Here is a 14,902-nt window from a genome sequence, read left to right on the forward strand (position 1 = left end):
ACGCAACAGGCGCCTGGATTAGGTTGGATGAGTTTCCTCATGTCTATGACTGCAACTGAGGGGGAGTTTTTGCTCATATCTGGCAAGAGTCACAGTCTATGCAGCTCAGCTCAGAGAGATGAAATGATGAGCAGTGAGAGATACAGAAAGAGAAGTGGAACAAAAGGGTAACAGGAGGAGAAAAAGCGCTGCGGAGCAAGTACAAGAGAAAGCGTGAAAGATTGTCCTTTAGTTGGTGGAGAGATGGAAAGATAGGCAGGAAGAAGAAAGGAATAGCTGAAGAATATGAAACGAGAAAAGACAGACAGAGTAGTGAAAGCCAATTTGTCTGCTCCCTAGTGGGATGACACTGGCTAAGGCCTGCTTTCCTTCCTTGGCCTCTCTGCCAGTCATCACAAACAGCCGTACGCACACATGTGAGTATACGAGCACACACACACACACACACACACATCTTAGGCCTTAGCAGGGCTAGGGTCAGGCTCTCTCCAAACTACTCCAATTACCTCAGCAGTAAACACAGCCTGCCCTAGCTGCCTCCTGGGGTATAGGAAGGCAGTATGTGTAGAACTGAGAATGAGAAGGGAGGGGAAATTTTTCAACAGAGGGGAGTGAAGGAGATGGTATTGGGAGTCTCGGGGAGGGAGGAGTAGGTGACTTCATGTATATGGGTGGAACTGGCAGTGGCGGCAGCTGGTTTCTCCCCCCGTATCCCTCCCTCTTTTCACTCCCTTTTGGTTCCTTCCCAAACTCTAACATCTGGAGGGAAATGATTACTCTTGCTATGCTGCCAAGACGACTTATCAACAATTCCACACTCTCCAGAAGTGGAGGGTGTGAGAGAAGAGGATGGAATGAGTACTTGTAGCAAGCTTCAAAACATCTCCACACTAAATAAATAAGTGACAAGAAGTTTAATCAATGCAAGATAGTTAAAGCAAACTTGGAACCTGGACAGGGGGAAGAAATGAAAACACTTGTGCAGCAAACCTAATTCCAGTGTTTTCATAGACAAGACTGTAAATCAAAGAGATGCTCTGGAAATGAAAAAAAAATCCAACATGCCACTCATATATACAAGTGTGTCTTTCCACCAGGGAAAGACACAAACATGCACGCACAGAGCAAAAACATATTAGACCTTTATCACTTTTCAGCGACAACACCATGTATCAATCAACTACAGGGGGGGAAAAAAAAAAAGTCTTATAAATGGGCCTCACATTTTTATCTATTCTCTTTCATTAAAAAAAGGCCCTTTAAAGGGTCTAGTAGAGTAAGTGCTGTTTGTCCTTTTTCAAATTCACTGCTGCACTTTCAAAGGCAATTTTCTTGCCTCTGCCTTGCTCCTCAGCTTTTGTGAACATATCTGCCAAGGGAATCAGGCCTCAACTGTATTTTCCCTTTCCCCAAAGACTAACAATGCAATCTCCTGCAACTTTGCTTTCTCGCCGCCTCATGCCTTCACAACATTCCCGTAAAGCCTCTTTATTTCTGCTGCACTTCTTTGCTCCCGTCCTCACACCCAGACAGCTCTGTTAGCGATGTGCGCCATTAGTCATGCTAAACCACCAACACACTAGCTCATTAGCATAGAAGTGAACCTGACTCCAGTCAGATTATTACAAACACATCACGGCTGCTCCGCCCCATCGCTGTCAATCAGACAGCTTACCGAGGTACGGTTGAAAGTGGCACATAAAGTCAGGCGCTAACTCTTCTGTTAATACTTCTCTTTCTGCTTCATAACAAAGCTCAAGTGCCAAAAGCTCAGGCTCAGAAGTGCCAACTCTGCTCTTTCTAGAGAAGCATCGGTGGTAGCTCAGTATGTAAGACATATGTTGCAAAAGGGTATTAATTTAATTGCATACTTTATTCCTACAGCTTCTCTGGGGTTGTTCATAGTGTGCGGTGTAGGTATGGGTGGTAGAAACAGCCTGAGCCATGGAACTGGAAATGGTTACTGGATCTATGGGGCTTATTACAGCCTTTTATTGTACTGGAGAATAGCGAAGTGGGCAGCCTTGGTGCTTGCCGATAGCCCCATCAATATCAACTGACAGACCCATACACAGACTCTGCCATGGAGAGGAGAAAGGACAAGAAAATAAGAAGGGAAACAGAAATACTTTTTTTTTATTTATTTATTTTTTACAGTTTACTGAACTAACTAGAACTTAAAAAAATCTGTTTTTTCTTTCCCATGAAAAGCATTTCCAGTAATACAAGGGAAATAGCCACGCAGAAATTCTGAGTGATCATGTTTATCCTTAGAAACTGGGCTGGTATTTCATGTAACATAACAGCATTAAAAGCGGATTAAATTTCATATGAATAACCCAGAGAAAAAAATATACACACAGATTTAACAAAATGATTCAGATATAATTAAAGCTTGTTGGCCTGCTCTAGCTTTGACAAACCAATGACGTTACAAGCTAAGAGAATAAAGGATCATGCAGTCCCACCGTGCTGTACAACCTAACTAACAGCTGTCGGATTCTCCCGAACTCACTCTCATCATCGTTTTGCTTGCCTGACAATAAAATTCCCTTTGCCTACTCCCACATTCCCAATTTTCACTCACAAGCTCTACCTTATTCATCCATTTCCATTTCATTTTTTTCCCTTCTGCTCTGCACTCTGTTCCTGCCCCTATCTTTATCCCTCATTCCAGCACACTGCCAGACGGTGTATTGTTCTGTCGCTGCGATCCTTTAATGCCATCCAATCGAGCAGGGAATATCTTGAAGGGATTTGGCCAGGGATGATTTGGGAGCTTTAAATACTGCTAGGGGATTTGCATCAGATTCAGAGATCCTGACTCAGAGCTGATCACTGGAGCTTTCTCCCGAAACAGGGATCCAAGTACCTGCTGCAAGATGTGGATTCAACCCTGGAACTTTTTGGATGGATGTGCACATGTGCAGGCCAGCAATTATATTTCAAGACAACTTCCTTGGGTGTCCTTGGGTTATCTGGCTCAGTGCAACCTGGGAAAGCTAGAACTGTGATTCTCAACAAAGGAACAAGTCTCAGTTCACTCATTGTGCTATAACTCTTAATTACCAACATCAACAAGAAAGCAAAAGGTTTACTATGATTCTGATGATTTCACTCACTAAGTAGCACAGAGCTATGAGGCATCCTAGCAGTTCCTACAATACACTGTTGAAAAGTGTATTTAGTTTTATTTAGTATGTCAGTATTGCAGATGTTGACTGCATCCTCTGCTCATACAAAAGCACATTCAACATAGCTGTTTGGAAGAAAAACACCAAACAGGCAACAGAACCCAACTTCTACCACGGGACGACCAGTCAGCAATCGCCAACAAGTGAACATCACCCCTAACAAACAAAAGCAGCGTGGAAGAGAAAGACAAAAGAAGGGCACTGCGATAAACAAATCAAACCAACCCAAGTGAGATTTAAAAAAACAAAAATCTGAGGGAAAGCATTTATTCTCAAGAGACCATGGAGGAGGCAAGAAAGCCATCAGTCCAGAGCTGGCTGGTGGGACTGAGAGAATGGAGTTTGAAATGACTTGAGCGATGGCTGGCAAAGCGAGGCATCACAGTCTGTAGGAGCTGAATTTGATGGGCAGCCTTTGGGCTCTCAAAGCGCTGAGCTCTACACAATCCTATTTTCCTGCCTAAACACTGGGACACACTGTCGCTGGAGAGGCAGAGATGAAAGCACCGAGTGTGTGCGTGTTTGTGTGTGTGCTTCCTCTTCACAGATGTTGCAGCTTGGCCCTGGTATGGGCCCTGAGGAAGTTCAGAACATACTGTGGGTGGACAGTATAAAGTGGCGTGTGCAAGAGACAAAAAGACAAAGTGGCAGAGAGACAATGTGCACAAGTCTTGATCAGCACTGAGCCGTCGGAGACAGAGTTCTAACTGCAACTCCCCTGAAATTGACTCGCAGCCATGTGCACACTTCTGCATTTCCTTGCCTCTCTGTAAAAGGATTAAAGGGACCTTCAAAGAGCGGCAGAGAGATTGGCCAGGGGCCTGCAGGGTCCCTTTCCTCACCACTGGAGGACCAGGGCAGATTAAAAGTGCCCGGGCTGCTCAGCCTGCCTTGTTACCCGCCTTTGCTTTCTGCGCAGTGTATTAGGACACTTGAAACTCCCCCCCGGAGGAGCCGAGCACAACCAGGTGGATTAGGAAGGAGGTTATTTTACAATGATGTGAGGGACCTGGGTGGGGACCGAAGAGCACGTGTATGTGTGTGAACTGAAATTAAAAGGACAGTACAAGTGGGCCAGGCAATTTCATAAGTGGTGCCTGTGTACACAGAATGCACCCTCACAGGGGATCATGGGTGACTGAAATCTAAATGAATGAGACAGGAGAAGAAACAGGCCTAATTCTCCTTAGACAGAAAAAATGAACTAGATGGATTAGCAACAGGATGAGGTTTCAAGGAGAAATGAAGAAGTCAAGAGAGCGCGTGAGAGAGAAGCTGCTAAGTGTGGCGAGTTTGGTTCAACAACAAAGGACAAGCCATCACAAATGAGACCTCTTCGGGTGTTCAGCTAGTTTGTATCGACAATTAATTACTGACCAATTACCCACTGTGAAATTTGATGGTCTAAGAATATAGTTATCCTCATTTTACATCCAATTTACTTGGCTCTCATTTGTAATTTGCATGGCAGCACACATGCATGGCACTGCGCTTCTTTCTTCTTTCCACAACTCTTCCCAGCCGTGAGTAGGTGAATGCCAGAGGGATAAAACAAGCAGGAGGTGGGGAAGGAGATGAAACACACCATTCAGCATGAATATTATTGTAATCTGAATCTTCTCCTTGCTTTGGATTTTCACCATTTCCTGTGGTTGGCTCTGTGAGCAGACTGACGATGAAGGAACAGCGGGGAAAGTGGAATACAAAGCCACAAAACCATTATTCCTTGTTCATATGTCACTAAGTGCGTGCAAGCAGCTTACTACAGGTGCACATCTAGGTAGGTGCACACATGCAAGGAATTTTATCAAAACCGTTTGACAACTTCTTCCCGGATGTGGGGACAGCTGACAGTCAAACCAGACTAAGACTGTTTAAAAATATGGTCCCAGTTTAATTCCAGGCTACTTCACTCTTTGCAAAAATGTTCTGTTTGTGGTCAATACGCTGACAGACTAACTATAGTATTTTTCAACAGTAAATTCATAGCATAAACTATCCGTAAGGTGCCATTAAAATTGAAAGTATAAGAAAAGCTTCTGTGGGTGGAGAAGCGAGGAGTAGGCCAAATTGCTAAATCTAGAGATAAAGTTAAAGTTCAACAATCAAATAATATTCTAATGAAAAAAAAAGTAAACCAAATATCTATGTGTACAACCAAAGTTCTACTGAATATTAGTGTCCAACATGAAACTAGGCTTTGAGGCTGAAGCCCTCCAGGCCCTCGTCTTTTCTATCAGCGGTGAGTCTCAGTACACCGGTGAGGATAAAGTTGGAGCACAGCATGAGAACAGAGCTGTTCAGCAGATTTATGTAACCATTAACTAGTCCAAGACTATGTAAGGTTACTCTAACGTGTTCTCAACCTTATCTGTACTTGTCTATGTACTTTGTTATGTAAGACGAGATCACCAAAACGCAATATAAGTGAGCTGCCTGGCTATATGATGTGATGTTATACTATTCTATATTTTCACTCGTTTTTATATGTGTTATTAATTACCTTTTAGTTAAATGCTCTGCAGCTTTATTTCATCTCATCTTATTTGAAGTGTTCCCTGTTTTTCCCTGCATTTTAATCTACATATAGGGGAAAAATGGCCAATTTTAGTTCAACTCAAATTGGTTGAAGAAGTCTGCCTGCCTTTGAGCTTTACGGCCAGTAAATTAAAGAAGAGAAGGACAAGGCCAGGGAAGGTAGCCAAGATTAGACAGGTTGCTCCCTACGGGATTACAGTTTCTTTAGGGTCAGAACCACCTGTCTGCCGCCCAGGAGAGTGGTAGAGCTGGAGATGACGAGGGATGGGCAGATGGAGATGTGGAGGGGAGAGATGGCAGGGGAGGATCCCTAAGGGGAAAGACCAGACCGAGTCCCTCCGGTCAGCATTTGAGCTGAGAGGAGGGACCTGGCACACAACACAGAAGCTCACCGATTACCACATATAGTAGAGCGATAGAAAATGGAGGAATGTGTGTAACTAGATGATCAAAATTGGGTCCAAACAAGTAGCAGATAAAGGAATAGAAGAAAGTAGTGAATAGCCTTTGTGCTTTCAATCAATTCTACAGAAAAAGAGCAGCAGTTGTTCTCATACTTTATGGAGTAAAATATGAGAACGACAATGAAAGAAATGTCTTTCGCTATAAATCATGAATTGATGTAACTGTGCAACTGTGAACACACACAATAAATAGCAGTGTTACAAAATCAAGCGTACGCGCAGCAAGACCAGCACAATTACAGGTGAGAAGTGGAAACCTTTTTCTCAGAAAAAAACGAGAAGAAGAAAAGAAATTAAAATGTATGTAAACAGATTTATATGCCAACAATGCTGGCCTTTTAAGGTGATTGATGGCTTCCCTTTCTCCACATTTCAGAAGTAATAAACACAGAAATATTTCCTTCTCTTCTCTCTTAGAAAGGCACAGAAGGAAGGTTCGGGTAAAACAAATGGCTCAGAGATTCCAGATGTGTGGTCATTTATTTTATACCCACCCTTACCTGGCGTACTGGAATGTTAGCGAAGGTCTTGTCTGAGCCCGCTTTGAAATGTTGTAAGTTAACACCAACATTTAAGCCGGAGGATGGCTGTGTTTTATTGTTGATTTGGTGTGTAAAGTATTACTGAAGAATGGGTGTTGGGGATAAGTTTGCCATTTATACAGCCAAACCAAAAAGTTAAAAGGAAAGTCTTCGAGGAGGGGATGTATAAATGTCAGTCTGCACGCTTGATTAAAGAGCGCTTCAACCTGACATGGCCGATCACGGTCACTTCTTAAAAAGTAGCCCATTAAATGACATGCACTAGTAATCATTATTGGCATAAGTGTCAGAAAATCCACATCTGTTTCCTGTGGTAACAGTTCAAGTGGTCCATTTCAATTACCCACTTATCACATCTAGACCATTAATCAGAGCTGCTTTATACATCACTATTTTAGTGTTTGCTCTTCACTGCTCTCCTGGTTACAAGGTTTCAATACGAGTCTGTGTGGTACTTGTCTCAAATGTATTAGCAAGGGCACAGAAAAGGTTGGATAAATGAGTAAAGAGTGTGAGCGCTGAAGATGGATGATGATGAAAGTGGAAGACAAGAGGATGGTTAGAAGTCAGAGGTCACAGTGCCTCCAGGCCACATTCTCTACCACTTCACTAAACATACACAGATGCGCGCACACACACGCACACACACACATGCATACACACAGCCAAACCAAGAAAACAGCATAATTGCACTGAAGCAGGAGCACAGTGATGCAGCCTTGCAGTCTCTAGCAGAGGTCACCATGTCAAGGAAGCCAATTAAAAAGATGATTAACATTCATGTGGGAGAAGCGTCATTGACGTGCAGGTGGGACCTGCACACCATTCACTCACCCACCCACACCCACACACATATATCTATATAATGGGTGCACTGAATATTGCAGTCCAGCCAGTTGTAGCTGCGGTGTCCTGGGAGGTGGAGATCAGGAGGTTAATATGATCCTAGCCAGCTCTTTCATTAGACTGATGAAGGTAATAACAGCCTACAGGGAAGAAAGGGCTGCCAGATTGACTAAAACCATATACCCACAACCTGCCAGCAACGTCTGTAAGCCTACTTGAGCTACCTGGCATAGTGAGATAATAGCTACTTTTGTCATTCACCGCATTTAAATGCAGACAAACCAAACATGGAACGAGAACTGATATGACGTAATGCAAATACCAATAACAATAAATCAAGGTGCAAATTTAAGCAATGCAAATTTAGTTGGCTAAATATTAAACTTAAAAAACATATCCATCCTATCTGATCAATACCAGCATTGGTATCAATACCATCAATATTTGGATCAATCTGCCCAACTCTACCATGAAGTTATACTTTTACACAACTACATAGCACCTGTTGCAGAGTATTTTCTTTAGAAGTCATGTTCATTGAGCACAGTTAAGTGCATGCATCACCAAAACACATTATGAAGAAATGTGAGCTTCTATTCATGGGTATAGCTGATATCATGCATGGCTGAGAATGTGAGGCAGGGGAGCAGATTAAGAGTAAATAAAAAGAGAATGGTCGTGATAGGTAGCCCCAACAAAGAATAAACATCATTAATTGGGGAGGCACACATGGATGGACACAGCCAGATGGTGTTTTGTGCTCATTTGTCATACACTGCTGACAGAGAAAGAGGAAAGAGTGAGAACCAGAAAGAGAAAAAGGAAGAAAAAGGTGTTTATTGATTGCAAAAATCAGCACACTGCTGCCTAGAACACACTTTTACTGTGCAAATCTACCTCCGCTTGTTCTGCACCGTCTTCTCTCTGTGCCTTTCCAGACTGAGTGGTTCTGATGGCGCTGCCATTGTACACTCTGCCAAGCCGGATGCATACTGGTGAGTACAGACCCAACACCCCACAGATAGCCAAGCTTGGCATCCATTAAGGTCCATCTGTCTGCCTTTCACAAAAACACCATCTACTGTATGTTCTTTCTCAAAGGTGGCCCACAGGAGAGAGCAGAAAACAGAGAAGAGTGACAGGAGACTCAGGAGAGCAAGAGACAGGAACAAGAAAAAAGGGGTGGAGTGGGTTTGGGGGAAAAAAGAAACCTAGTGTTGGCATAAAGGGACTCCAAATGACAACCAGCTGGGCTCTAACTTTGCTGCTTGCTGTTCAGGCATTTATAAAGAAAGAGAGAAAAGTGGACTGAAAACAATGTCTTATTTTGCATTATGTGTACTAGAACTTCTAAAGTAAAAAAACAACAACAACAACAACAACAGTAGGATGGAGTGGAAAGTAAGAGAGATGTAGCACAAGAGGGAGCAGTAAGTCTGAGTCAGGACTGGGTTTCCACCATCCCACAAATGGAGAGTAGTGCTCAAGGCCATGGGCTGCTCAGGCAGCTACCATGCTCACTTTGTTCTCTGCGATGACAGTTTCATTCAGAGAGGCATGCACTCGGCTCCCCAGGGCCAACGTGCCCCTGCACCAACCAGCTCTTTCTTTCTCTGTTTGCTGTTCTCCTTTCAAACCTAACCCGTGCCTGCTTTTTGGATGTTCAATGTGTATGTGTGTAAGAATGTCAAAGGAATCAAAGCTAGCCGGCTACCTCTATTAATATACTATGGGTACCTTACAGTAAGTGCTTTACTGTCACTGCACTGAATCAGATGTAGACACTGCTGACATGAGAGCCTGTAGACCAGATACGGTCATAAAAATGCCTGAAATTTAAAACAGAATTGACTCACTTTTTCTAAATAGTATAAACTCTGTAAGCAGCTCAATTATCACTACAGAGCAGAACATTTTGCTTTGTTAGAAAGAGTGAAGTGCTAAGTGTTTTTTTGGGATTGAGCAGACACATAAGACAGAAATATAGCTCTCAAAGAATCTGAAATAGTAGATTATTGGAGAAATCCATAACAGCACAGATGTAGGCTGTCTCACCCGGTCTCCAAAGAGCCAATCAGAAGTCGAACAAGGAAACATATTAGCCAATCATGTGTAGACTGGAGGTTCACGAAAGGATTCACTGTGCAGTGCAGGACATATCAACTCACTCCTCTACTAAAAATGTAGGTAAGCCCAATTTTTGTTTTTCTTGCTTTGCTATATCTATAATATGAATTAGCATCTCTGGTGAGATGAGCCATAAATACGGATCACGTCGCCATAAATGAAGCTGTGATACTGCAAAGCGATCGAACGGCCAATTCATAGGCAACCTGCTTTACCTCCTGAATTACAGCTACCCCACATTTATGTCTGGTATGTCTGGAACAAAAACATTAAGACAGCTCGTCCAGTTCCTGTATCAGAAATCTGTGAGCTCTATGCAGAGTTTTAAAAAAGGCAACACTGCTGCTCCCTTTTCCTTCCTCCTGCACACTCTCATACACAGAATGTTACACAATGCATCTCTTGGCTAACATAGTTATTGCCAATTAAAAAGTAAATCTCTACTAAATAATTTGGAGACAACGTCTGCCACACAGCTTGCAGTGAAACAGTCAGGCCACATCTCAATCAGTGATATCACAGCAGGCACTCGCGCCTAAGAAAGGTAAAGTACCTACACCGGCCTGATTAAGAAGGGGTGTGGCCAAAGGTGTGGCGTGCCTAAATGTTTCATACAGAGGTCACGTTATTGCATTTAATGAGGATTATAAAGAAATTGCTTGTGGCACCCCCTGTATGTGCAGCTGCCAAGCCAAGACTTCATTACACACCAGAAAAAACGTTTTCCATCGATGCTTTGTTTGAGGTTGTGAGTACAAGTAAGCAGTAGATCATTAATAACATGTGGAAGTAATTCAGATGGATTTGGACCTAAGCGTATGTCTGTTTACACAAGTCAGCTGCAAGCCAATTCTTATTTGTGATGACAACATCATTCTACATAATCTTGGCATACAAAATCAGGGTTTTTGGGGGGATTTCTTGCCTCTCTCTTAATTGGCCATGATATTCTGTCAATCACAGGATAATGCCTTCCTACAGGCTGATAATCTTTGCTCTCCTGCCCTTCTAAGGATAGTGGGGAGAAGTGCAATGAGCCAGTCAGGGTTTATGCATACAACTGTGCAAGCTGAGGTTACCGAAAGTGCATTGGGGTTCTGCTGCTTGCTCTGTTTGAGGCCTTAACGAAGGACTCAAGAGATGAGAGCAGCATTTTTGTCGGTGTGTATGCGAACGCACGCATGTGGACGCATTTTTCTGTGCAAGCGCATGTGTGTGTGCGCACTAGCGTAGGATCAGTGAAGTAAATCCACACTTGAAAGAGTAGCTCAATCAAGCTCTTCCACCAATCTCCCCCCGCCTCCCTTCCTTCTGCCTCTCAACTTGCCGTCGTTCCCCTGCTCCCAGTTCATTTAGAGTTGAAGAGTTCACAGGACTAAGGAGTGAAAGAGCAACACACGGGGGCAAAGATGAAGAACTACCATGAGCAATGCAGCAGCCACTGGCTAAATGACAGATAAAATGTAAATACATCATACAAACCCACAAATGAGCCGAATGATTTTACAAGTCATGCTTTTTAAGCCCTTAAAAAAAAGAAAATTACATGAGAAATAAGCTCATATTGTTTCTGTTAATGCAGCTATTTAGCTTAGGGAAAAAAGTTTCATTTTGAATAATTAAACTAAATCATTACTGTTAAACAAGCTTCTACAAACTATTTTCTTACTAAAAAGATAAATAGTATGAGCGTGACTGAGTTTAGTTGGCTAAGCGAGTGGGAGGAGAGGATTTTCACTGCCAGACATCCTGGCTTTTAATCCCAATTCAGTCAATTGTGAGATTATTTAAGAGCAAAATTATTATTATTATTTTTATAAAGCCTTTAACTTCAATTTAAGGCCAGATTTGAAGAACCTTTGGTTATCCCGCATCCTCCCCTCTTTGCTTCCTTTCTGCAGCAGGGACCTCGTCAATGACAAGTAAAGCCTTTTCCTTGGAAGGGAATAAAAAGCATGACCTCATTTTGTGTCCTGTGCGATGTAATAAAGGCGATTTTACGCTGCCAAACGTAGAGGAGATGCCCTTCATTAGAACTGTGCATACTCAGCGTACTCATACTTTAATCCAATTTAGTTTAGCATGATAAAGGGCATTACAGCCACCCAGTCCCACACATACTCAAGACACGTATGCATTCAGATGCAGGAAATAACAAAGAAAAAAAGAAAGAAATGCAGAGCCCTTAAGAATTATTGGGTAGATAATGCACTACCCCAGTATTTAGGAACATCAGACAATTATATTGAACCCAGGGGCCAGTCAGAGTCCTCTGTGGTAAGTAAAATAACAAATATAACAAAGTCAAACTTGGTTTATTTCTTGCGTCAATATAAAGTAGAGTATTAACTAAAAATATGTCTTAGCCGAACAAGCTTTAGCATTTTTTAATAGATATGAATGTGAGGAAAATGTGCTTCCCTTATTTCATTATATTCCAAAGCAAAAACAGGACACATGGATCCTGAGAAATCAGAATATTTATATGCAAATTTGATAGGTTCAGAAAAAACACTATCTATCTAATGTCTAACTAATGGAAAGAACTTTTCATTATGGTTAAATGAACAAAGATGCTTTGCCTGAAGGAAAAATAGCCTTTGGCAAACTGCATCTGGTCATTAATTAGATCCATAAAACTCTTATTCAAATTAAGAGAGAAACTTTATGAGCAAAGAGATTTCATTAGTGTCTCAAAAGAGCAAGAAGCTTTCTTGTGTTTGAGAAATAAAAGAGCTCCTCTTTACCCCACTCAGTGGTTCAGGTACCAAATTAACAGACCGTGTTTAATGTACTTGTAAGGGTGCAAAATGCACAGAGATTTCTAGGAAAGTGATAAAGTTATTTTCATGGCACTTGATTCGGATTAGTTTTAACATTGAGCAGCTGCCATTATCTTAAAAGGTGTTGCTGTGTCGTGTTGACACGTGTGCCAGTGACTCATTCTACTTATAATAATGCTGCTTCCAGATATGGCCTTCATCTTCAACTGTGCATATAAAAGTCTTTCAACATCCTCTGTACATAATTACAAGTCCCCAAACTAAAGTCAGGAAATGAGAACCGGTTCCAAATTGTCCAATCCATCAGAGTAGGATGTTCCCAGGGTTACTTTTTTCTTTTTATTGATGCCAACGTGTTTTTCTGACTGTTGAGTCTTGCAAAAACAATGTTGTTAAACTCATGAATCTACTTTGTTGGAAACTTCTAACAAAAAGGAGTCAAGATGAAAAGGAGGAAACGGTGCAAAGCATGGCTTCATTTGAGAGAAAAAAGGATAGCAGTGCTAGTTTTAATGGCTTTAAAATGATCATTTCAAGTACGGGTGGAAACACCAGCAATATGCCGAAACATCTGTCTACACAACTTGGGCTTAAAACAGGAATCCATTAGACACTATTGCTTCTCAGCTAGGCAGCACACACGTTACAAGGGTAAATACTGCATGGTATATCCGTGCAACACAGGCGAGCTTAGCATTTTTTTTTCCTCTTTGACTTCAAACAACTTTTTTTTTTCCCCTCGCTGCATCCATTTTAAGTTTTGACTGACTGTTGCTACAATAAAATAAGGGAATTCAACCAATAAGGGTAAAAAAAATCAATTAAGTGTGGTATCAGTGAAGTCATATCAGTTCCCCGAGGAGCTGTGAAACACTTCAGTATTCAAAACAGTCGGCACCTAAACAAATGACAAGTAAGCCGAATACAGACAAGAAATACTCCGGCAAGATGGCACGAATTAAAGCGCCTTCCAGACTGTCTCAGAAAGGCCTTATACCGCTTTGACAGACAGGTTAGAAACATCACAGAAGACAGGAGATGCATGATGCCGCTTCCTGTGGCAGACGTGAAGCTCTAAACTGGTCTAAACGAAAAGATGCCGTTCACAGCCCTAGAACGATGCAATGACAAGGATTTGTTTTAACTCTTTACACTATAAAACAACATTTTACACCCTCCCCCGTGATGAGTTTTGACACCTCAGTATATATCAATAAAAATGTGGTTTGACGACCATTAGGATAGTTTCCAGGTCTTTTCAAGCATAGCTGCATAGGCAGAGATTACCCTCACTAACCTCTGATGCACACCCAGTCATTTTGTTCTATAAGCAGACCAGAAATATGAGAGAAAGCACTCTGTTCAGAAAGGAGCTTCAAGGGGTAAAGAGGTAAACCTCATTTGTTTTAACAATTACTTTCCTGATGTGGCAGATCCAATAAAATAACTAATAACCCTGAGCTGACACATGTAAACATTTGAATTAAAATATAGCAATTTATAGTCTACGCTTGTTTTTCTTAATACAACACCAGGATTCAGAGAGCCTTTCCCATGAGAATTTCTATATAAAGTTTCAAACATGTTGGTCTTAGAGCTAAATAGGTGACTTCAACTTAACTCTTGGGATTCAGGTTTCCATTTTATAAGTCTGAAGTGAAGTTTGTTCAGCTATTTTTTGATAAATTGATTAACATACAGTTCTTACTGGTGTGCATCTGAATATCCCTGTAATCCTATAACCCCTATTTTGATGTGTTCAGATCAAATTTTTTCCCACTACTGAACTCATTTCCACAAATGTTGACTTTCTAGGGGTATCGAAGGCATCATAACTCTGACACTCAAACATTACATGCTTGTAATTGTAATACAGTTACAACTGGGACAAACGCTGTCCTTGTTGCGTATGTTCCTCCCCGGGCGAAAGAAATCTAAATGTGAAGCACACATGTAGGAATAATTATGCATTAGCACGATAGAATGCATGAAGGACAGCGGCTTAACAAGGTTACAAATGCAAGTAACGCTTTGTTTAACCTTGTAGGGCTGATATTGGTTGGCCCCATTTCCACAGACCTCCAACCCTGTGCATTGCCACCTGGTGGTAAACCTGTGCCTTCAGCTGCCCTGCCCACCTGGTCACCACAGCTAAAAGCAAAAATATGCATTGCATGCCAAAAGCACTACCAGCAGCTATCACCAGTGGCACCATGTAAGAGGAAGTCTTGGCAGAGGGGAAGCGGAGATGAAATGTGGCAGTCACAGGAGGTGTGTACAGCTAGCTATGTTTTTCCACTCCGCTGGAGGTAAAGCCAACCTGTTCTCCTCAACTATATATGGAAGTAAACAGGATGCTAACAGCGGGATAGAGGTAGTATGCCATATGTAGGTCGGTAATCTTGTTG

At 41.9% G+C, this 14,902-nt stretch overlaps 1 protein-coding gene across 6 annotated transcripts in view; it reads right to left on the reverse strand.

The window, feature by feature from the left end:
• The window catches only part of qkia (QKI, KH domain containing, RNA binding a), a 75,756-nt gene that overhangs the window by 11,712 nt on the left and 49,142 nt on the right, over positions 1 to 14,902 (reverse strand). The window lies entirely within an intron of this gene.

The sequence above is a fragment of the Pelmatolapia mariae genome, linkage group LG16_19, assembly GCF_036321145.2.
Source record: "Pelmatolapia mariae isolate MD_Pm_ZW linkage group LG16_19, Pm_UMD_F_2, whole genome shotgun sequence".
Taxonomy (NCBI): Eukaryota; Metazoa; Chordata; class Actinopteri; order Cichliformes; family Cichlidae; genus Pelmatolapia; species Pelmatolapia mariae.